This window comes from Triturus cristatus, chromosome 4_2 (assembly GCF_964204655.1).
Source record: "Triturus cristatus chromosome 4_2, aTriCri1.1, whole genome shotgun sequence".
Classification (NCBI taxonomy): Eukaryota; Metazoa; Chordata; class Amphibia; order Caudata; family Salamandridae; genus Triturus; species Triturus cristatus.
In genome coordinates, this window is record NC_140586.1 from 564,667,626 (window position 1) to 564,685,554 (window position 17,929).

Here is a 17,929-nt window from a genome sequence, read left to right on the forward strand (position 1 = left end):
CTCCTGGTCACCCAAGCAGAGTTGGCACCGCCTAGAACCCTAGTTTTAGTGGTTGAAAAGAAGAGAGAATATCATAGCAGAAGCATACAGAAGTACAGAGGATAGGCTGCAGAGAAACAGTTCCTCCTTAGATGTAGTGTTTTATATAAAGCTCAGCGGGAATTCTGCTGAGCACTTGTCAGGGTTCCTCTCCTGTGGCTCGCAGCCCTGCCCCTTTTCCTGATGGAGCCACCCCTTTTCTTTCCTCCCCAGCTGCCCGAGTCGGAATTCTGCCTGCCCACAAACGAGGACTCCCCTAGCCTCTGGCCCTTTAAGGAACCCGGTGACGAGTGGATAGGCCCTGCCCCCTGGAGGTGGGACAGCGAAGCGTGGTCAACAGAAAAGGAGCCAGGAGCCTATGGGGAGCTCTCGCAAAGCCAGAAGACGGATGCAGTCCCTCGAGAGCCGGAGACGCGAGGACAGGAGACGCGGGAACAAGTTTCGCCCGATGGAGAACGGCCCGTTCACGGAGGACCAGGAGGAGCCACAGCGGAAGAGCCAGGAGGCCATTGTCTTCACGCTGCGCCCAGCCACGTTCCAGGAGGGACGTGGCTTGATCAGGTGTGTGCCCGATTCCTGGGACCCGGGAGGGTGTTTTCAAGCACACCTGGAGGCGGGAGCGGGTGACGGGCGGTATCTGTAGCGGACGCCTAAACACCGCAGTCCGGTTCCCTCTGGTGACGGTTACCCCCACTTCACCTTCTTAGGACAGAGACAGGTGCTGCCTCCATTCACCTCCCTTCCCCACAACAGCTTGAGATACCCGAAGCCCTAATAATGCTTCTCTTTTGTTTTTTTTCTTATTTTCCCCGAAAACCTGCCAGAGTATCCAGCGCCCCTACCCAGCAGATGAGACGTTAAGGAGGAGAATGACCCTATCTCCCTGAAGAGAACGTCGGTCCCAACCTTGACATTGTATATCACTATTGCGGTTTCCAATAAACCCCAAGTTACACCATCTTCTGTGTCGTGGTCCTACCTGCCCAGCCAACAGCACTCTATAAGGTTATGTATTTGAGGCTGTACTCAGAATAGAGAACAATAGCTACATGTAAATAACGTTTCCCTTCTTGTAGTGTAATGAGCCTGGCCTATAACTGCGGTTTAGGGCAATAAAGTAATCAAGAGCGGTTTAACACTGTTTTCTACCTCCAAGTCAGGGCACCCCGAAAAACGTACAGCGCATCATTGGCAATCTAACAAAATTAAGGGGTTCATAGGGAACCACTAAAGAGGAAGGGGAAAGAAAGAAGCCTCTTTTTCTTAAACAGATACTATGGCATCTCCCAACGTTAGTCGTTCTACTTTTGAAATCACTGCGAGTGAAAACCAAAATGGTGATACCCCCATGGGCTGAAGCAAAAGCTCACAGTATAGCTGTAACGAGCATTGAGAACCCGTCATAGTAGGCTCGTCTGGCTAGAAGAGCAAGAAGAACATAAAAAAATAACATACCTTGAGGCAGGGTTTCCATGTAGGCAGCTGACAAACCTGGCACCTATATAGCAAAAACCTGCACACTGTTGGAAACTGTCCTTTTTCTCGTTAAAGGAAGTGAATGAATGTTAAAGGAGGGCACCTAGGGACCGCGCATTAGAGTAGGCCTAAAGATTAAAGCTAAAAACTTAGCAGATCTGAAATAGAGGACAGGCAGGAGAAAAATGCCACAGACCTAGCATGCAAGAAATCAGTAATTATTTAATCGTGAAGGGTAGATAAGAAAGAAAAGAGAAGATCCTAATAAAGCAGAGGCCGACGTGGAACTGATGGACAAACAAGAGAGGAGGGTGGTGTTATATATAAATACTCGTATGCAATACTTCAACAAGCGAGTTTCTTCAGTAAAAGGGGAGAGCGATGAGTCGTACCATCTTATTCCACAGCATTTCCGTCTCCACTTCCCCTGGAGTTTCCACGCATCACAGACAGGAATCTGAGGTCACATTTTTAACATGCCCCTCGCACTAGCCTCATAACACATGCTTCCCCTTTACATACCAAAATAATTTCTTAAGTACAAAACGAAAGTGGAAATCAATTAAGACAGATAATAAAAATAAGGCTACTAGGTACTGGGGGGCGCTAGGTGGCGCTGCACCAAGATGGCCGCACTACCGTGAGGCTCCTGCCCGACCGGGCACTTCACTATCCTTTTCACCCATCCTGCTATCACTAACCTCCTAATGTACCTCACCGGACCACTCAGCGGCATCTGCTGATCACGGAGGTGTCCGTCTCGCTGTGCTCCCGTGCTGGGGGAGGACGCTGTCGCCTGGATCTCGCCCGGCGGAAGCTGCTGCCTGCGTGTTGCCTGGAGCCCGTCGGAGTCGCTGACTACTGGACCCCGCGGCTTTGAGGCCTACCCTGGTCGAGTGACGCGGCGGATACGGGACGACTCCGGAGCTCGGAGGGCGCGCTGCGCTACCGCGCGGACTACCGGAGAGCTGCGGTGGGGGCCTGCTCTGGAGCCCCCCGACCTCGCCGTGCCCTGCTACCCGGTGCGGACTGATCCTGCGACTGTTGGGTGAGACGGGGGGCACCACCATTGCGGCCTCCCTGCCCCTATCTGCCACGTGCCATCCTACTACACTGGGCCTCCGCTGGGCTGCGGGGGGCCCGTCTGTCTGCCTGGTTGGCCCGAGCGTTGATGCCCTGCCCTGCCACGTCGCGGAGCTCTGAGCGGGGGATTGCCTGAAGCTGCGACGAGCCGATGCACGTGAGTCGCCCTGCTGGGCCCCATTGACTGCCACTTTTCCCCGGCGCGGCTATCTGTGCCCCGTAGGGGGGGACGCATACCTCGGCTCTGTGCCCGCCCATTCGAGCTTCCTGCGGCCTGCGCTCATCCCTACTGGGGGGCACCCGGGGGGTGCTCTGAGGCGAGGGGCCCTCTCACACCGGAGGACAGCTAATCCTGCTGGCCTGGACCTACCGCCGACTGTTGAGTTCGGCGATTTCCTCCCTACTGCTTTTGATACTGGCCTTACATGTGGCGGTCCCGCGTGCCCCCGCGCCCCCATCTGAGTCCGGGGGGCCCGTCCCCCTGCCGTTGAGATCTCTCCAGAGCTGGTCGCTGCTGCCGGGGGCCAAGGCCCGCCTGCTCCCGGGGGATTCACGCTAGAGGGGCCCCCCGCTGAGCTTTGGGCTGCAATCTACTGCCCGACCTCGCTTGGTCTCTACGTGGGATTTTGAGGCAACACTCCCCCCCGCGCCTTGGCTGTCCTCCCCTCGGGCACGGTTGCGTGGGGTGGGGTGTGCCTCCGCCCTCATCGGGGTGCGCCATGGGGCGCAATGATACCCGCCAGTCCCGGCTGCCGTTTGAGGCCAAGAAAACCCCCCCTCCACCGATGGCCGGGGCGGAGGGTGGGCCCTCCTCCGCCGTTGCCCCTGAGGAGGATTGGAAGTCCCTATTGCTTGACATGAAGCAGAGCCTCTCCACCATTGACTCCAAGATTGACACCATAACTACCCGTCTGGACGGGGTCGTGGCTAAACTTGATCAACATGACGCCCGACTTCAGGAGACCGAGGAGCGGATCTCTTCTTTGGAGGACGGCGCCGCCTCTGCAGGCAAACAGATATCCCAAATGGACCGTATTCTTAAACTGATTGCGGACAAGAACGAGGACTTAGAGGCTAGGTCCCGTCGAAACAACGTCCGCCTTTTGGGCCTTGCGGAGACCACCAACACGGGGAAAATGGAGACATACATCGAGAGCCTGATGGTTGAGTTATTTGGTAGAGACTCCTTCTCCCCGCACTTAATCGTCGAAAGAGCACACAGGTCTCTGGCGGCTCGACCTCCCCCTGGGGCCCCTCCACGACCTATTATCGCACGATTCCTGAACTACAGGGATAGAGATGCGGTGCTCCGCCGAGCAAGGGAAATTGGCACGGTGCGACACGGAAATGCGACCTTATCATTCTTCCCTGACTTTACGGCGTCAGTACAAGAGTCTCGACGCAAGTTCATGGCCGTCAAAAAGAAACTACAAGCCCGGGAGATCCCCTATGCTATGCTTTACCCTGCGAAACTGAAAATTACGCATTTAGGCAAGCCACTCTTTTTTCAACAACCACAACAGGTTGAGGACTTCCTTAAGCGGTGTGGTGGAGCGGAGACACGGGGGGATGAAGTACCGCGCCGCTCCGGGTCGCCCTCGCCACTGGGACAACAGGACTGACCGCACTCGCGGTGACATCTGGGTGGCTTGCGTGTGCGGTTTTGAGAGTCTCCTGCTCCTACTGCCAACTGTACCGGGTGAGGTAACTCCTTCTTAAGATACATGTCTGTATAGGTGATTGCTTAATTCAGTGCTTGGTCACCCGCCTCCGTCCCACGCTAAGGGCCCAGACTAGACATCCGGACTCTTGTGGGTGAAAAAAGTGGAGATGGGTGGCAGGTTGGGTGCCCCTAGACGTTTCCCCCCCTACGGGCGAGCCCCCATACGCCCTCCCCCCTAGTGGGGTACGGGAGGATACTTTACTGTTTTCTTTTCCTAGGTTGGGGTTGTTAGGGATGGGGAGGGACGGGAGGGACCAAGATTCCCGGCCAGTTGGGGTTGCCGGTGTGGGAGGGATCCAAGTTCTATGTTATAGTTCTCGAGCCACTGAAACACGAGGGAAATTTGTGCGGGATGGGGAAAGTGGGAAAGTGCCTAAAAGAGTTACTTATGAATGTCATGCTTATTTCATTGTGCTATACCATGCTGTGAACAACTACGACACGCTGCGGGTCAAGAAACGATGGCAGATGTAGGGGACACGGGGCCTGCGCACCAGCTTAAACTGATCTCCTGGAATGTCCGAGGGCTTGGTGACCCCAGAAAGAGGCGCCAGGTTCTGGGATACCTAGATAGACATAGAGTTTCCATTGCCATGCTTCAGGAGACACACTTACGGCCAGAAGGGGATCCCTCATTTGCGTCACGCTGGGCTGCATGCAGGGTGTTCTCGTCCTACTCAACCTATGCTAGAGGCGTGACTTTGCTGGTGCGACGCGGGCTAGGTTTCATTCCAGCGGGTACTGAGATGGGTCCCTGTGGCAGATATTGTATGATTTGGGGAAGGTTCCACTCACACACGATACTCTTCGCTAGCTATTACGGCCCCAATGTCGACGACCCGACGACACTACTGACCATGTGGGGGAGGATACAAACGTTGGGCATCTCCCATGTAGTCCTGGGAGGAGATTTTAATGTCGCACTCAGACCTGTCATGGACCGCTCACACCCCCAACCTTCCCACTACTCGCATACCCAGCGCGCCCTGGCCACTTTAACCGAGGAACAGGGTTTGACCGATTCCTGGCGTCACCTCCGACCCTCCCTTCGGCAGGGCACGCACTACTCTGCCGTGCATTCCACTTGGGCTCGCATCGATTATATATTTCTATCTCCCGGCCTTACCCCATGGCTGCTCGATGCGAACCATCTCGCGCGCACACTCTCCGATCACTCCCCTGTGTTGGTCTCCCTGCGCGTTCCCCTTGATGTGTCGCCATTCCTCAACTGGCGCCTTAACCCCTCACACCTCCTGGACTCAGTGTTCCACGCCGAACTGGAAACCGACATCACAGACTTCTTCACCCGCAACACTGAATCAGTCACCGACTTCACTACGGTGTGGGAAGCTTTTAAGGTTACTGTGAGGGGGTGGTGCATTGCGAAGGGAGGGGGGATCCTTAAGTTCCTGCGCGGTGATGTGCGCAGATTAGAAACCGAGCTGTTGCTACTAGAACGTGAACAGGCGCTGAACCCACGAGACCAGGGGATCGCAGCACGCCTCAGAGAAACACTGAATGAGTATACAGACGCTGCCGCTAAGGAGTGCAAATTCCTGGGGAAGCCTTATGTTGCGAGAGTGTACGGGGAGGGCGATCGTCCTGGAAGGGCTCTGGCTTCGGCGGTACGGCAACCCCGCTACCATAATTATGTGTCCTCTCTGCTGGATAGCCATGGTGTCCCGCAGAGGGACACGCCTGCCCAGCTCCGTGTCCTCACGGACCACTACACTAGACTGTACTCCTCCGGTAGGCAGACCCCGGTTGCACTCACGGAGTACCTCGACGATACCGCGATAGCCTGGCTGGGCCCATCCCAGCAAAAATTCTTGCACCACGAACTGGAGCTAGACGAGATCAAGGACGCGATTATGTCCATGAAGTCAGGCAAGGCTCCGGGATCGGACGGCTTGCCGATAGATTTTTACAAAGCCTTTATCCATGTCCTTGCCCCTATTCTGAAGCAACTATTTTACTCTGCCCTCGAGGCAGGTATCCTACCGGGGACGATGCGTGAGGCCCTCATCTCCTCCCTGCTTAAGCCGGGCAAGCCCCCGGAATATTGCGACTCATATAGGCCCCTCTCTTTATTGAACACGGACAGTAAGATACTCGCTAAGGTCCTGGCAACACGGCTTAACTTACTGATGGAGCGCCTCGTCCTTCCCGACCAAGCCGGTTTTGTTCCGAATAGATCGACCTCCCACAATCTTCGTACCCTGCAGGCAGTGATGCAAGACATAGACCCCCACTGCGAGGCGGCTGCGGTGTTCCTGGACGCCACCAAGGCGTTCGACTCCCTCGAGTGGGACTACTTACTAGCCTTGTTAGAACGGATGGGGATTCCCTTCAGCTTCCTAGACTGGATCCGGCTACTATATCGCCGCCCCAAAGCAGCTGTCCTGCTCAATGGTTCCCGATCTGCCCCGTTCCTTATTCACAGAGGTACTCGCCAGGGCTGCCCCCTCTCGCCGGTCCTCTTCGCCCTCGCCATCGAACCGCTGGCGGCGAAACTCCGCCAGCACCATAAACACCGCTCTCTTATATACCCAGAGCGACAACTGCTCATTGCGCTATATGCGGATGACATGACGCTATACGTACATAAGCCGCGTGACAATCTAAACCCGTTGCTGCGAGAGGTGACCAAGTTCGGGGCTATATCGGGCATACAGATCAATTGGGCGAAGTCTGCATTATTCCCCCTGACCGACAGTACCATGAGATTCCCGCTAGATTACCCCTTGCAGTGGGAGTCGGACGAAATAACTTACTTGGGGGTTAGAGTGACCAGGAACCGAGACGCCCTTCTGAGAGCGAACTATGGCACGACCATAGACAAAATCTCCGACAAAATCTCGCAATGGATCCATCTTCCGCTGTCCATGGCGGGGCGCATCTCTCTGATCAAGATGGTAATACTTCCCAAATTGTTGTACCTTTTCACCAATATTCCATACAGCCCTGGAGCACACTTCTTTCGGACTCTCAATTCCCAGCTGTCCCGCCTGATCTGGGGCGGGAAACAAGCCCGGATCGGGCTGCGCACCCTAATGCTGCCCTATCATCAGGGTGGGCTCGACGTTCCGAACTTCCAGCGTTACTATGACTGTGCCCAGGGGCACTTTGCGGTGTATTGGTTTCACCCCCCCCCCTTCATGGCTCACCTGGCAGTTGAAGACGGGTATATGAGACCCGAGAAACCTGCCGGATATCTATACACGGAGACCAGAATGGGGACTCGTGACCCCACCACGGTCGATTGCACCATACAGGCTTGGAAGCGCATGGCAGACTGTATGGAGGTTACGTTTTTGTACTCTCCACGAATGTCTCTTGCCCATGACCCCAGACTCAGTATTACCCGCGAGGAGCTTGGACGTCGATGGCTCACGCGGCTGGCGATACATACATGGGGTGACCTATATCACCTGGGAACCTTTCGGGCTGCGCCCCACTTCTTCGGAGACAATACCCCGTCGGTGATGGACACATTCCTATACACTCGCCTGCGGCGAAACATTCGGGCGATCACTCCTAACTTTCCGGATGAGCCAGACGTCGTTGCACCTTTGCACACCCTGCTCCAGGCGACCGCCCCTACACACGTGGTCTCTATGCTATACAAGCATGTTCAGGTTGCGCCCTCTCCCCCCCCGCTTAGAGCTCGGACAGATTGGGACAATGATCTAGGAACACCGATGACAGACGACCAGTGGGAGGAAAGCTGCAGTCACACCAATGCTGTGACGGGCAATGCCCGCCTTCGTTTACTACATTTCAAGTACTTGCACCGTCTTTACTTTACTCCGGCCAAGCTGCATCGCTTCGGCCTCCGGGATGACGATCGCTGCCTTCGGTGCCGTCGGCCGGGAGCGGACTTCATGCATCTGGCATGGGCATGTCGGCCCGTGGCCGAGTACTGGATTGCGATATTCGCGGCCCTGTCTGTTATGGTTGGGGTGGACGTGTCCCCTTGCCCAGCGACTGCCCTTCTGGGCCGTTCCTGCCCCTTGCTGAAAACGCACCGGAAATTTTTTGCGCTAGGTTTATTACTGGCTAAACGTCATGTAGCGTGCAGATGGGGTCGGGGGCGGGCGCCCAAATTCAAGACCTGGCTGGACACAATGACGACCTGGCAGGAACATTTACACAATTATGCTGACCTGCTGCCACACCGATCTCGTCCCAAAGACCTGTGGGGACCACTCGCGACATACCTTCTCCGCTCCCATGCGTCGGCTGCTGGTGAGGGGGAGCTGGGCTCTGACCTGGGGGGAGAGGTGCTACCTGCCCCGCGCGGGCCTGGGTCTCCCCCTGCGGGCGGTTTGGGCTGAGACATCGCCTTGCCCCCTCTTGCGCTCTCCCCTTGTGCCACACCCCGCGCTCGGTCCCCCCCCCCCGCGTCCTGCCCCTGCTTTGTGGCGCGCCTCCGTCTGGGTCTTTGCGCGCCGGGTCGAGGGCTCGGTGTGGAGACCCGGGGGCCTTCTTGCTTCCCTTACTCCCCCCCTCCCCTGGCCGAGGTCGATTCTGTTTCTTCCAGTACCCATGCGCTATGGCGTTCTGACTTGCGACACTTTGCTCTAGCTCCCCAACTCGCCCGCGCTGCTTCCTCCCCCCCTCCCTGCACGACTGACCTGGCTATACGGGGTCATGGTATGCCACTTTGTGCGCCTATTACATTCCTCAGTGCGCCTTGCTGGACAGCGCCCCTACACCGCTCAACCCCTTCCTCCACATGTTGGGGGCGTTGGACACACCCTGGTACCCTGGGTGGGAATTGAAGTTTGATGTTTCTGTGGCTTCTAAGTTTGTTTGTTATAGATAAATGAAACCTCAACTGCTCTCTGCCGACTGTACACCGTTCTGTCATCACATGCCCTTGCATTTCTTTACAGTTACTGCTTTTACTCGCTGCCGGCCCTTCAGGGTTGTAGGCGTACAAGCTGTGTTAAATTATTGTTCATCGTTACGCACTGTCTGCTACCCTTCTGCTGCACTACCGCTCCCGGCCTGTTCCACCAGGTTGTAGGTGACGAGCTGTGTACGATTTAATCGCGCTCAATAAAGGTTTTTTCCAAAAAAAAAAAAAAAAAAAAAAAAAAAAAAAAAAGGCTACTAGGTACTGTGAATCAATAGTTAAAATTCAAATCTACCTACCCCATAAAACACAAGTCCTTAGTCTCATCATTCCAGACATAATCCTTTATAAGGAGGATTTCTGCATTTTTTACCTCAAATCCTTCCTCGTGGTGGTCGCAATCCAGCAACTTCTAAACTTCTTCCTCAAAAAATGCAGTTTTGAGGACCACTCTCAACAACTCTGCAACTAAAGTTAGTGGCCCACACTACATTCTGATCATCCTGTGTAGCTACCCACATACTTTCTCCTCTAACTCCACAGGTACCATCAACATCTCCAAAGGCTGTCCCTGAAAAGTCAGCACAAGGACAACCATCAAAAATCATCAGTGATGACACTTACATAATTGTCACCTTCTACAACTTCGACCTCAGTATCATTCTCAAACGAAAAATTTAGATTATCCTACTTAATAGATTTTCTTCCAACAATCATCATGCCCCTTTGTAACTCATTAAGACGCCACACATAGCCATCACCACAAAGCATTCCTCAAAGCCTCCACAACTTTCATAGGGACAAAACACAGACTTTCACGCTTAGGAATTCTGCCCCTTTGTTATCATAACCCATTGTCCAGTCTGAATATCCATAGGTTGAGTATTGCATCTTAAATTACTGTGTGACTTACTTCCATCATGATATTCTTTAGTGGACACCCTCCAAAGACCAATGGACTACATCAGAGTCAAACAGTCACGCAGGGCAGTTATTAGGACATTATTGTGCCATGGTGTCACCCAGGACTGCTCGCTGATCCCCACTCTATTTAACATTTATATTCAACCATTGGCTTAGTTTGGGAAAGCCCTGGGATTCACGTAGGTGTCCTATGCTAATGATACCCAGCTTGTGATAAGACTTTCCAAAAAGCCTACTTTGGATCTAGCTAAATTCCAGAGTGGCATGGTGGCTTTTGGAGAGTGGATGGCGGCCAACTGCCTGCAACTGAATTAAAGTAAATTTAGGAAGAGCTATCCACCATTGGTGGCCCTCTTCCTTGGGACCCCCTCTGCAGCCCAAGGCAGTGGTAAAAAAATCACCTAGGTGTCTGGGTCGACAATGCTTTGACTTTCGAAGCTCTGGTGAAATCGTTGGTAGACACGTGTTTTGGACTTCTACGTGGGCTCAGACCTATTCTTGGATTCTTTAACTCCCACTTCCGACAGGTTATTATTCAGTCTATTTTTTCTAGGCTGACTATTGTGATATCCTGTATTTAGGATCGAACAAGACGGTGTTCAGAACACTCCAGTTGGCCCAAAATGTTGCGGCAAGGTTGCTATTCTCTTCCAAAGTTTTGCCCGGTCTCTGGTTTCATCTGCAGGTTGCATTGGCTCCCTGTGGACAAGAGTGTCTACTTTAAGTTCCTGTGCCCGGCCAATATAACTCTAGCCTCTCAGGGGCCACCCATTCTGTTTGATTTGCTCCTTCCATACCTGACCTCACGGATCATTTGTTCAGCTAGCCTTCATTAGGCTTGTATCCGATGTGTTAAAAAAGAGTAAGAGCAGGAGGCTGATCTTTCTGCATCAAAGAACCTGCTCTCTGGAATGCACTTTCTCTGTTTATCAGGATCATTCAGGACCATTGAACATTCAGGAAAGCCCTGAAGACCTGGTTGTTCTCTGTTCAAACGCTCCTGTGGTCCTCTCGCTTGTCTTTTACAGCTGTCTTTTCTTGAGATAAGCGAAGAGACGCCCTGTTGCTGGGGCAGCTATGTGCTTTACAAATATTTTAACATAACATAGTTGATCCTAAAAGCACATACTGTTTTAGTAAGCTGAATTTCACTATCCAAGTTACATTTAAAAGCTAATTGGATAGCGTCTTTAATTGCAGTTAAATCTTACCATACCGTTAAACTCTGGGGATTATAGAGGGAAGTGGTTATATTCTTCATCCCTGGTCTTTCAAAGTATGATTCAGCTTTTTTGACAAAAATATCATACAATGATCACTCAAAAGGGTAGCAGGAATACCTTCATTGGTAAAATCTGATCCAAGAATTACATTACGGAATCTGTGTCTACCCTATAAACTACCTTAACAGGCAAGCGTTAAAAAAATATCAATAAGCGGAAAGGCATATTTCTGCAGAACCTCAATAGTACACATAATGCCAATGGCTACTTACTCCTAGGGATAATTAGGAACAATACCTTCAGACATTGCAGACCTCAGGGGGTCTTAAAGATGTGTTAGCCATGAAAAAATGCATTCATTCTCTCACACACTTTTCAATTGTGAGCTCTATCCAAGGCCACCAAGAAAGGTTATTAACTGTAAGTTTTGTCCTAAAGATTTAAACATGCCCTTCATGTCCTAAAACTATAATTCTTTTGTGTAAACTCTTTCTCCTCTAATGATCACTCCATCCATTGCAGTTTAATTGGATCTAACCTCCCAAAATGGTCTGATTGAACTGTCCAGAGATCTGTTTTTTAGGCCAACCTTTAGCTACAAATTCAGTGACATGTTGCAAAATTGCATTAGTCACATACTCACCTGACCACCACTCCTTATTAGTTGTGGGAAAACAGTACTCATGCACATATACTATTTGAACACCATTCCACACTTCATCTTCACGCTCTTCCAATTGTACGCACATTGATAATCCTTCAATCCTACCAGAAGCATTAACTATTCTTTCCATATGTAAGATTTGACAATCCAGCACACCTGGGTAACGCCTAAATAGCAAAACATCACTTCTGCCGCGGATGACACCACGCGGAGCCAAACAACACCACCAACTGGTGAGTAGGGGTACTGCTCACAAAATATTTCCGGATCCGTTCTGACGCTTGGGGATAATTGTAATTGTAAGGTAAGGAATCTGCAGTTAGAAGTCTCCATCAGATACTTGGTTACTAGCTTCAGTAGTAATTATGTTATCTACTTTGCGGCCAAACTCTTTCAACTCAGTCACATGTGCAATAGCCTTCTTTATGGTTCTGTAAACATGTTCACACCTCTCAGACCACTCAAATCTGTTTTCGCCTTTGAGCTTTTTTCAGAAACGTTTGAAATATACTTGACATAGAGTTAATCTAAACTTAAGAAAGATTGTACATTGTCCCTATTCAGTGGTGCGGAAATCAATTGTATCAACTCATGAAAGGTTACGATGGATTCCATGTTCATCTATAACAATGAAACACCATATTCAGCGGTTTTGGCAGGCTATACATCGGACCCTGAGAACAGTCCTGAACAAAGACATACACCCCGAAGCAAAGCGCTGCCTCTTAAACATATGGGAGCCTACTGACCTTAGTACCTCAGAGAAAACCTGGGTGACATTGGGTATAACGGTGGCGAAAAGGGACATTGCACAAAAATGGGGGTCCGACATGCCACCTACATTGTTGAAATGGAAGCAGAACATTGACTGGTGCATGTTTAGAGAAAAGACTGTATACATTGCATGGGGGTGTCCAAAGAAATGGTCCTCAATTTGGGGCAAATGGAACACTTACAGAGGAGATATATGTGAGGCACCATTAATTCTAACAGATGACGAGGATCTGTCTTCTTGAGTCCATGTTATGAAACTGTTTTGCGCTGTAATACTGACATTTATTGTGTATATATTACATGTGATAGATGCGTTGTACTTCTCTAATGCGATGCTGCTCTCTCATTGTTTTTTGTTTCTTCTTTTTATTAATAAAAAGAACTATATATATAAAAAACAATGAAACACCACTCCTAGATTATTATTAACACTTACTAGATAATGCATTAAGACACAACCAACCCGTAATGCCTCTTCATGCAGAACTAGCATCCAACTGTTACTCAGACTGGTTGTCTGATACCTTTCAAGAGCTTGCCCCCATAAAAGCACATCTTCCAATAGGAAGGAACCATCAGCCCCCTAGTTTACAGAAGCCCAAACGCTAGAAAAGCAATCATGTAGAAGGACTGAAAGGAGCTGGAGGAGTCATTATAATTATACACAAGGGAAAGTGGCCTATAGGCTTGCACTAACTAGATATAAAAATCTTATTATCAAGGAAAAAGGCAAGTACTATACCTCATTGATAGAGAAAGCTTCCAATCCAAACAAAGAATTATTCCAGGTGGTCACAAAACTCACTGACCACCAATAGAAACTATTCCAATCATAGTCAACAGTTTTGCAACACCTTCGCCTGCACTTACAAAGAGAAGCTTAATGAGTTTTTTTTTTTAAATGTGATAAAGCTAATAATCACCCTAAGAGTGAGCAGACAACACAGCTATCACAAGACTATTCACCATTGCTGAAATGTACACCTACCACACCAGGCCAAGTAACAACATTACTTATCCAAAGCAAATCAGGCTCTTCATATGATCCTTGTCCTCCTAAAATACTTAAGTTAACACTGGAAATTGTCTGATATTTTTAACATCATTTTTTCTACAGGCGTATTTTCGTCCATTTGGAAACAGGCCTCAATTCTTCCTGTCATAAAAAACCAATAATCAGAGCTGCATGGACCCTAACAACTATCGTCCAATATCATGCCTTCCACTTCCTTCCAAAATCATTGAAAGAAATCATGAACATAGAATTTTACAAATACATTCATGATAATCCAATTCTAGACTCAACACAGTTCGGATTCAGACCAGGGCATAGCACTGAAACTGCCCTGGTCAATGCAACAGAAGAGATAAGGATGACGCTGGACAGAGGGGGATCTCCTGCACTTATCTTGTTGGAGTTATCGGCTGCTTTTGATAGAGTGGATCATAAAATCTTGATTCACCGTCATAGTCATTGAGCTGACCCTTTTTAATATATTAACATTTTTTTAATTTAGATACAACTTCTTATGCAAACGACACTCAGTTAGTAGTCAATGCCTTTAATAATGACTCCCGAGGTCCACAAAGATGCTGAGACTCTATCGAAGCAGTCAGTAGTTGGACGAGCAGACACTGTTTGAAGCCCAATTCGGGAAAAACAGAGGGATTGTTTTGGGGAATCTTTCCCCAGCCTGATCCCCTAACTGGGGCCAGAACGACTGAGTCAAACTCCAACTCCTGTCCTTAAAGCCAAAAACTTGGGAGTCATTGTCGATGACAAACTCAATATGGGTGCCCAAGTGTCCTTGGTGATTTCATCAGCCTACTACATCCTCATAATGGTCAGAAAATACTGTCATACATCCCCAATAACTTTAGGAAATATGTGATTACAGCATTAGTCCTTTCAAAACTAGACTACTGTAATAGTCTTTATTTGAATGTGCAAGAAAAGCATGTAAGTAATTTGCAACTGGTGCAAAATACTACAGCCAGAATGATCTTGAATCTGCCTAAATTTCATCCTATCTCTCAGGGACTTCGAAAGTTACATTGGCTTCTGATTCGTAGTCGTGCTAAATTTAAAGCCCTATGCTTGGCATATAAAGGACTTTTTAAGACAGGTCCTGATTTTCTTTGGAATGCATTCAGATGGTATATCCCTAATAGATTCTTACGATCTGCATAATAGAACCTTTTAGCAATTCCCGAAATGAAAAAGGCAAACTAGGGAGGAAGGAGCATCATATACCGCACATCAAAATTATGGAATGGCCTCCCAACAAGTATCAGAGACATCCCTTCCCTGCTGGAATTTAGGAAGGAGATTAAGACTTGGCTGTTTAAAAATTAAAGGAGTGGGGGGCGCGGGGCGCATGGCAAGATGGCTGTGCCTTAGTGCTGCTTTGCGGGCCGAACATCCTATATTGTAATAATCCTGCTTACAGTCGGCCATCCTGTGAAATAAAGTGAAGCACATTCACGCTGCAAGGCGGGGGCACAACTTGAACGGGGTAGCGGGGCTGCATAAAGCCGGAAATCCTGAGACTGATGACCGACACTGCTGTGGTGCCGAGAAAAACATGGTGGCCGCAGGACGAGACGGATGCCCCTGCTGAAAGACGGTGAGAGGAGCTGTCTTGGGGGTGGTGCATGGACCCGTGTGTGTCGTGAGTGGCCGCTAGTAAAACGCTACAACTAGAAGCCCAGGTGGTACCATTAAACTGATAACTTGGAACGTGTGGGGCCTGACAAAACCCCAAATAAATTCATAAGGCACTAGCCTACCTAGATAGACAGGGTATTCAGGTGGCGTTGCTGCAGGAGACGCATCTCACCAAACACTCAGAACTAAATGTGGGGGCTCGCTGGGCTGCTGTTAGAGTTGCAGCGTTGTATTCTACATATTCCATAGGTGTACTTCTACTGGTGAAGCAGGGGACTCCTTTCACGTTAACCCATTCGGACGCAGATGGATAAGGGAGGGTGCTCCTTTTGAAAGGCTGCCTGGGTGGCACTAAGCTTTTATTTGTAAACTTATTCGGTCCAAACATAGATGACCCCGCGTTTTATAATGATATCTGGATACACATACCAGCGCTGCCCCTCTCAGCTGTGATATGGGGTGGCGATGTAAATGTATATTTAGACCTGCAGTTAGATAGATCAGCCCACACAATGTGGCATGGGAAACTGCTGCGCAAATGATGAGTGAGATAATGAAGGCAGAGGGACTTGTTGATGTGTGGAGGTGTCGCAACCCCGCCGGGAGGGAGGGCACATTTGTATCGACAGTAGCATAAGCTAAACTGAATGGCATTTGCCTCTACTGGAAGGCAGTACATTTCATAGATTCAGATGCCAATCGAACCTGGGAGAAAACAGAGGCTAAATCCCCCACTGAGAGCCACATAACACCGTAATGAAAGTTATATCCGCTCATTTATTCTGAAAAGAGGAACAGATCAATTCTTACGTTAATATTGAGATAGCAATGGTCCACGCATAATCTTACTTTGCTGTCACTACATTGAACCACAACCAGGAGGGAAATCTGAAAATTCAATGGGTTCAATCACAACCAAAAAAACTAACTTATCAAATTCCTTTCACACTTCTACTCCCAATAAACTAGTGCAATTCTTAACTTTATGAATGTTAGAATAGGGGTCATCTTTTAAAAAGATCCTGTGCCCAAACCCACACAGTCTCCCAATTGCTTAACTGACCACCATATGACATTATTTTAACATACAGCTCCAAACACTTACCCTTTGATCAAACATTAAAACTTGTCCTTAACTTGTTATTAGTATCCAATATAATGTGTACATTTTTCTGGTCCTGCCATCCCACAGAGAATGCCCATTCTAGACAACGTACAATTTACAGTACATCTCACTGTTCCTACACTTAAACTACTTAAAGCCAATCGTGTCAACTCATTAACTGCTGTAACTCTCCAATAATCTATCCTCAACCTTAACACCAAATCTATTTTTCCACACATCGTCATTAACAAGTGTGTACAGGGATCGAGAATCTGCAACAATTTTCAAATTCACATCAGCAATAGTCATCCAAGTATCTGGTTTACTTTTGCATTTGTCACCATCAATTTTTCAAAACATATTTTCCTTTTTAAAACCATGACATGCTCATGCACTTCAGAATCCACATTCTTCAAAACACCACAGTCGTCTTCATTATCATTATTATCAATCCCTACAAATTTGATCCAGTCTTTATTTTTCTGTCATACTTTGGCATAGTGGCCAAAAATACCATATGAACTGCATCTTTCAAAGCAGAACACGAGTTATAATATGTCAAATGCTGAGGGGAGGCGGGGGGGGGGGGCATGGCCACGAGTGCCACCATGATGGCCGCAACCTTGTGAGACTCTGGCGGCAGTAGGCCCGCAATCAGCTGTGTCGCCACAAATCAGGACGACAATGGGTTGGACAGACGCGAAACAGCGCAAGATGCAATTTGATCAAGTGGGGCTGCCAAGGGGCGGGGGTGCAAACTTACATGTATGAAGCTACCGGTGCTCCTACGGAGACGGCCTCCACTAGCGGCACTGTAGCTATTATGCTCCAGCTAAAGGCAGGTTTCCGCACCATGAATGCCCTCTTTGATAACTTGATGAACCACATAGACAGGCTTGGAGAGCCCGTTGACCATCAGGGGGGTGAGACTGGATGGCACGGAGGAAAGAATATCAAGCCTGAAAGACACGTCCTCCACAGTCCAGAAACACCTAGAGAAAGTAGAGCATATACTCAAGCAGGTTGCCATAAAGAAGGAGGATTTAGAGGCAAGGTCGAGTCGCACCAACATCTGCATGTCTGTCACTGCTGAGACCACCAATATGGGCCGACCGAACACCTTTGTTGAACACCTGCTAATAGACCTGTTTAACAAATCCAGTTTCTCTCCAACCTTCTCTGTGGAGAGGGCACACCGCACCATGGGACCACAGCCCCCGCCGGCACCCCGCCAGGTTTCCTTATTGCGCGACTCCTAAATTACAAAGATAAGGATGCTACACTTCGCCTGGCCCGGGAACGTGGAGATCTACAGTGCCAGGGACCTGCCATTTCCATTTACCCAGACTTCACTCCTACGGTCCAGGAAGCCAGATGTAAATTCGGCCT

The 17,929-nt window shown here is 49.5% G+C and overlaps 1 protein-coding gene across 1 annotated transcript in view; it reads right to left on the bottom strand.

The window, feature by feature from the left end:
• The window catches only part of WDR47 (WD repeat domain 47), a 294,267-nt gene that overhangs the window by 109,610 nt on the left and 166,728 nt on the right, over positions 1-17,929 (bottom strand). The window lies entirely within an intron of this gene.